Raw genomic sequence first — 7,984 nt, 5'->3', positions numbered from 1 at the left:
CCTTCAAGCATTTAGCTTTAAGGTATTTTATATGGGGTTTAAAAGTCAAGTGGCAATCAAAAATAAGTACTAAGAACTTGGCTTCTTTTACAATTTTAATAGGTGTGCCATCCAAATAAAGTTCTGGATCTCGATGTGGCTTATAATTTCGACAAAAGTGAATACAATTGGTCTTTGATTTAGAAAATTTAAAGCCGTTTTCGAGACACCATTTTTGAATTCTATTTAGACATAACTGCAATTGTCTTTCTATAGTATTCATATTTTTACCACGACAAGAGAGGTTAAAATCATCCACAAAAAGCGATCCATCAATTGAATCGTTTAAAACCCTAGAGAGGCTATTGATTTTAATACTGAACAATGTGACAGACAAAATACTGTCCTGTGGGACACCGATCGAGGGCAGAATACGAGCCAGTGGCTGGATGTAAATATGTGGCAGCATCATCATTAAATATATACAGGTTGTTGTCAGAAATAAATTCCTCAATGATTTTTCCTTTAGGACTTGTATTTGCACTCCCCAAAGCGGGTTGTGTAAATTCAGAACACCCATGATGAGACAGGGCTTTGGGAGCTGGTCATACAGATTTTGAAGATCTGACTGTCGAAGATCAGGAGAAGGAGGGATATACAAAGAGCACAGCGTAAAAGCAATGTGCAGAGTCAGACAAACAGCAACAGTTTAAAGATTGGTATTAAGAGGGACAGGACTATGTATCATCCCCTGTTGCACCAAGATAGTAGAGCCTCCTGTTGCTTTATCTCCTGGAGGAGAAAATGAATGATAGTCATTGTACTGTCGTAAGGTGAACTGATCTGTAGTTTTCAGGAATGTTTCCTGAAGACACAATGCTGACGGTTGAAAATCCTGTATCAATAATTGTATCTCATTAAATTTATGCCTACGTTCTCTGCAATTCCACTGTATTATGTTGGACAATTGAGTCATGGTGGCTCAATTGGAGAGGCACTCGTGAAGAGCAACCTCCTCGTGGTGAGTGCTGGGTAGCGCTAATAGCTCTTCCCCCGTGTGGAACCGGGGCAGAATATTTCCACAGCACCCCATTGCTGGTCGTAAGAGGCGACCAAATTGGGCAGCCCGTTTGCCGTGGGTTGCGTCCCTGTGTCGGCGGAGGACGGGAGTCTGGTAGTTGAGGGCACTGGTTCCTGGAACTGTGTTCCTTTGCCCAACACACTACTTCGACCCTTACTTCGCCTAGACGGGTGGTAAGATGGGCCCGGTCTTATCAATCGGTTGGTCATGCCAGGCCCTGTGCGTAGTGTTGTATTTTACTGTATATTTCGGTCTTGGCCGTTCATATCTTGTGTATATTATCAATTTTGGATTGTATTAATTGCCTAGAGTCTTACGCCAGAAGGCGGTTGCTCATGGGCCAATCTGGTACTTTTGACCTCTGAGTTCTGTATTTCTTCAATTTTTTGTCATGGCCTGGCATTTTATTTGATAGACAAATACAGCTATTCATGTTGTTTTTGCTGGAGTATACCACCTCTGTGTCCCTGATGTTTGCATGTTGGAGATCCAGTGCAATAAAACATCGCTCTTTGTAGCACTCCATGGTGGGTGGGGAGCAGGGGTGCTGAATAAATTACTTTCATCATGGCTCACAATCACTCTGGTTCGAACCGCAATGACAAGAAGAGACGTCTGGAAACTGAGATTTTATCATCTGATGATGATGTTTCTGTCATACCAAATAATAATTCTTGGGCACGTTTTTTGGTAGTTGAATCCAGAAATGAATTACCACCAAAAATAAATCCTTTTGCCATATCTAAAGCCATTGCAGGTATTTGTGGTGAAGTTCAGAATGTTTCACGGCTCCGGAGCGGTTCTCTTTTGGTAGAGTGTGCACGGAGACAGCAAGCTGTCAATCTTTTGAAATGTACTACATTTGCAAACACTGAAGTTGCTGTCTCTGCGCACAGAACGTTAAACTCGAGTCGGGGGATCATCCGTGACAGAGGCCGTTGTCTGGCGGAAATGAATGAAGATGATATTCTTGAAGAACTCAAAGATCAACATGTCACTTCAGTGAAACGGTTTACTAGAAAGGACAGAGAAAACATTATCAAAACAAATACTTATTTGTTCACATTTGCACTGTCGACTATACCACAATCAATTAAGGCAGGCTATTTTAACATCGGAGTGGAGGTGTATGTCCCCAATCCACTCTGATGTTACCAGTGTCAGAAGTTTGGGCATGGCTCCACATCATGCGATCGGCCGATTGTTTGTCACCCTTGTGGTGCAAATCATGACGCCTCAGATTGTACAGCTGACCCCAAATGTGCTAATTGTATGGGTTAACATGTTGCGTCTTCGAAATCCTGTCCTCTTTGGAATCATGAAAAGGACATCTTAACTGTCAAATTTAAAAACAACATTTCTTTTCAGGAGGCTAAAAAAGTCGTTGCCAGCCGGTCACCTCCATCAGCGCACACCTATGCTGCTGCTGTCTCTCGACCTTCTACCACAAGATCTATAGAATGTCAAACTGACTTGACATGGACACACTATGATCACCCTGTGCCTATGGTTACAACATCAGAGAGTCAGACCAATGATTCAGATAGTCAATCATGTGGCATCTCTTCAGCATCTCAGGTTGTGACTCAGACTATGGCCCCACCTAAACCAACTCCTGAATTACCAGCACCTATCAAACCATCGCCTAAAATGCCCAAAAAACAAAAGAAGAAACAAAATAAGAAAATTTCTACTAAGATCCCTACTCTCACTGAAACATCTGTAGATGTTCACAATTACTTTGATCCTCTCGAGTTGGATGTTACTCCATCTTCCATGAGTGGTGACTCTTCTTTACTTTCACATGAGCGATCTCCTATGGAATTGCAGAGCACTTAGGCACAATTTTCACGAATTGCAATTATTAACAACAGATTTAAGTCCATCAGCAATTTGTTTACAAGAGACGTACCTAAAACATACAGATAAATTTGATTTAAGGCAGTATAGTTCCTATCATTCTTTTTCTCCTCCGGGTGATAAAGCTACTGGAGGAGCTTCTATTTTGGTGCGGCGGGGCGTTGTTCACAGTCCTGTTCCGCTTGACACAAATCTGCAAGCAGTTGCAGTTAGACTTACACTGCATATTGCCTTCACACTTTGCTCCTTATACATTCCTCCATCGTCAAATCTTCAGCGTAATGATCTCCAAAAACTGTACGACCAGCTCCCAAAGCCCTGTGTCATCATGGGTGATCTAAATGGGCATAATCCTTTATGGGGAGGTTCTATCATTAATCAAAAGGGTAAAGTCATCGAGGATTTTGTTTCTGATAATGACCTCTGCATCTTTAACGATGACTCGGACACCTACTTACACCCTGCAACTGGTACGTATTCATCATTAGATCTGTCTTTGACGGATTCAGTTTTGTTAAATGAATTCTCATGGTCCGTCCATGATGACCTATGTGGGAGTGGCCATTTCCCCACGGTGCTTAAGCCCATTCATCCCACTGATGATCCACCTTCACCTCGATTGGCTTTTATTTCAATCTTTATGCAAAGATAAATTACAACCTACGTCTTTTCGGAATGTTACTGACCCGATTCAGTTGTTCTCAGATCAACTGAATGAAATTGCTGATGAATCAATTCCTAAGTCCTCCGTCAACCCACGTGTTCGTAAACCATGGTTTGATGACACTTGCAAACAAGCTAGGAAATGTCGTAAGAAGGCGAAGAAATACTTCCGTAAACATCCTACTGTCCATAATTTAAACACTGTCAAAATTTCAAATGCTAAGGCAAGACGTCTATTTAAGCAAAATAAACGTCTATCATGGAGGAACTATGTCTCCAAAATAAACACTCGTACCCCTATGTCCAAGGTATGGAACATGATCAAAAAGATCAAAGGCAAGGGATCAAATTCTACAGTAAACCATCTGAAGGATGGCGATACTTTACTAACTGATAAAACTGCTATTGCCAATAGACTTGGGAAAACGTTATCTCAACATTCGTCTTCATCTAATTACGTTCCCGAATTTCAAAAATATCAGCTCCAACAGGAAAAGAAAAAAGTAAATTTTACATCTGATAATGGTGAAGATTACAATGAGGTATTTTCACTACATGAGCTATTTACTGCCTTAGGGCAAGCTCATGATACAGCAGCAGACGCTGATAATATTCATTATCAGCTACTGAAACACTTGCCCGAATCATGTCTTGAAACTATGTTGAATATATTCGATGATATTTGGACATCAGGGACGTTTCCACCTTCATGGCATAAAGCCATTGTTATCCCCATACCCAAACCTGGGCGGGATCATTCTGATCCATCAAATTACCGACCTATATCTCTCACTAGCTGTGTTTGTAAGACGATGGAACGCATGGTAAATAATCGATTAGTGTGGTACTTGCAAACAAATAATCTTCTTACCAATATACAATGTGGTTTCCGGAAAAACAGAAGTACTATTGATCATTTAGTGCGTTTAGAATCGTTTATTAAAAATTCCATTGTAAATAGACAACATGCTGTATTGATCTTTTTCGATTTAGAAAAGCATACGATACAACATGGAAACATGGTATTTTAAAAGATCTTCATGATTTTGGATTAAGAGGCCGTTTGCCTCATTTTATATCACAGTTTTTAACAGACGGGCAATTTCAAGTCCGAGTGGGTACAACCCTGTCTGATCATTATAATCAGGATGAGGGTGTCCCACAAGGCAGTATTTTGTCTGTCAACAATGATGGATGACTTTTGTGGATGATTTTAATCTATCTTGTCGGGGTAAAAATATGCGCACAATAGAAAGGCAATTACAATTATGTCTTAATAAAATTCACAAGTGGTGTTTAGAAAACGGGTTTAAATTTTCCAAATCAAAAACTAATTGTATACATTTCTGCAGAAAATATAAGCCACATAAGGACCCTGAACTATTTCTGAATGGCACTCCTATCAAAGTTGTTAAGGAGGCCAAGTTCTTGGGACTTATTTTTGATAACCACTTAACTTTCCTTCCACATATTACATACCTTAAAGCTAAACGCCTGAAGGCACTCGATCTCTTGAAAGTTGTTTCCAATTCAAAGTGGGGAGGGGATCAAACAACTCTCTTACACTTATACATGTCACTGATCCGTTCAAAACTTGATTATGGCTCCATCGTCTACGGTGGAGCCTGTAAAAGTATTTAAAAAAAACTTGATACGATACATCATCAGGGTCTGAGGCTTTGCCTTGGAGCCTTCAGAACGTCTCCCATTCACGGTCTATATATAGAAGCAGATGAGCCTTCTCTTAAACAACACACATACATCACTAAATTATATTCTAATCAGTCCAATCCAGCTTTTGAATGCATATTCAATCCTCTCTCCGAAGATCTATACAATAAGAAATCAAAACTCACTCCACCACTAGGAATCAGAATAAAATCTGCAATATTAGCTTCTGATATTAAACTCCAAGATATAGCTCCTACTAAACTTTTCTCCTCTCCTCCTTGGCAAATGGTAAAGCCAGAGGTAGACCTGACATTAACCAAACTTAAGAAATCCGATACTAACCAATTAATATACCAACAAGAATACCATCAACTAAGAAACAATTATTTACAGATGGATCCAAGGATGGTGGCGCAGTTGCTAGTGCCACTGTCATTGGATCCAGAACAATCTCTTCACGTTTACCTGATAACAGTTCAATATTCACCGCAGAAGCAAACGCCATTTTTACAGCACTTAAATATATCAGTAATCAATTTAAACATAAACAATTCATACTGTTTTCAGATTCTCTTTCATGCCTTCAGACAATTAAAAATATGTCTTCAAAACATCCACTTTTAATCCAAATTCTTGAGTTATTTAATGATCTTGCTACTGGCCAATATGACATCGTCTTTTGTTGGTTACCAAGCCATGTTGGTATCAAAGGTAATACAATAATGGCCGATGCTGCTGCTAAAGCAGCGTTCAACAAATCTGTGACACCACTTCTGATCCCATACACTGATTTTAAACCCATGATTCGATCTTACATCCGAGATCTTATGCAACAGAAGTGGGACGCCCAAGTAGGTATCAATAAATTACATGAAATTAAACCAAATATCGGATATACCTTCTTGGGCTGGCAGTCCAGATTTGAAGAGGTCATTATGCGACGATGTCGTATTGGCCACAGCAGATATACTCATGAATATTTACTAAAAGGTGAGGATCCTCCGTTTTGTATCCCTTGTGATGAAAGAATCACTGTCAAGCATGTCCTGCTTGACTGTTGATTTTTCCATCACAAGGGATAAATATTTCAATGTAAAAACAATTAAGGACCTTTTTAATGATGTTAATTCTCGTTTAATATTATGTTTTTTAAAAGAAATGGAACTTGTCCATAAATTTTGATGTGCTTAATGTATTATTTTATAAATTGGTAGTGCTAATTAATAACTTAGATTGTTGTAAAGGATGGTGTAAATCCTACCGGGGTCCATGCAGGAAGCAAAGGCACTGTAAGTCCCCATGGTCCCTGGTGTGGTGATCTCCCTTTAGTTACTGACGATCTCTAACCCATTTTTATATTGTGTTGTTCCTTAATACTTAATGCTTTTAAATGTTCCGCAACTAGTTTTAAATCTTATCTGTGATATTCTAGTTCTCATACTGTCCTTCGATGACAGATTTTTATAAAGTTTAAATAATTGTATATTTCATGTCTAACTTCTCGTCACGATATGGCTGAAATATTGCCGATGTGACGTAAAGCATTACCTCACTCACTCACTCACTCACGGTATTTTAAAAGACTTACATGATTTTGGATTGCGAGGCCGTTTGCCTCAATTTATATCCAAGTTTTTATCTGACAGACAATTTCAAGTCCGCATGGGTCATCCTATCTGATCAATATAATCAGGATCAGGGTGTCCCACAAGGCAGTATTTTGTCTGTCACATTGTTTAGTATTAAAATAAATAGCCTCTCTAAGGTTTTAAATGACTCCATTGATAGATCTTTATTCGTGGATGATTTTAACATATCATGTCGTGGTAATAACATGCATACTGTCGAAAGACAATAACAATTATGTCTAAATAAGATAAATAAATGGTGTTTAGAAAATGGTTTTAAATTTTCAAAAAACAAAACAAATTGTATCCACTTTTGTAGGAAATACAAACCCCATTAAGACCCGGATTTAATTTTAGATAGCACTCCGATTAAAGTTGTAAAAGAGGCTAAGTTCTTGGGTCTTGTTTTTGACCACCATTTAACGTTTTTACCTCACATAAAATATTTGAAAAATAAATGCCTGAAGGCCCTTGATCTCCTAAAAGTTGTTTCAAATTCCAAGTGGGGAGGGGATCAGAAAACCCTCCTTCAACTTCTCAGAGCACTTATTCGCTCTAAACTTGATTATGGCTCCATCATCTATGGTGGAGCCTGCAAAAGTAATCTTAAACTTTTGGACTCTATCCACCATCAAGGTCTTAGACTCTGTCTTGGATCTTTCCGAACTTCTCCTATTGACAGTTTGTACGTTGAGGCTGATGAACCATCCCTCAAACAACGCCGAATGAAATTATCCTTACAATATGTCACTAAATTACGCTCTAATAACTCGAATCCAGCATATGACTGTGTTTTTCACCCCCTTTATGAAAGTCTCTATAATAAAAAATCATCGGTTCTCCCCCCACTTGGAATAAGACTTCAATTTGATATTTCTGCTGCTAAAATTAATCTTGAAGCTATAGCCCCCACGCAGCTTTTGTCTTCTCCACCTTGGCAGTTGGTAAAGCCATAGGTGGATCTGACATTAACTAAATTAAAGAAATCGGAAACAAAACAACTTATTTATCAACAAAAATATAATGAATTAAGAAACACATATACTACTTACAAATCTATATTTACTGATGGATCCAAAGATAGTGTATCATTGGATCCAGG

Source organism: Haliotis cracherodii, unplaced genomic scaffold (genome assembly GCF_022045235.1).
Source record: "Haliotis cracherodii isolate W230 unplaced genomic scaffold, xgHalCrac1.p SCAF_7, whole genome shotgun sequence".
NCBI lineage: Eukaryota > Metazoa > Mollusca > Gastropoda > Lepetellida > Haliotidae > Haliotis > Haliotis cracherodii.
Note: the sequence above shows the minus strand (reverse complement) of the source record.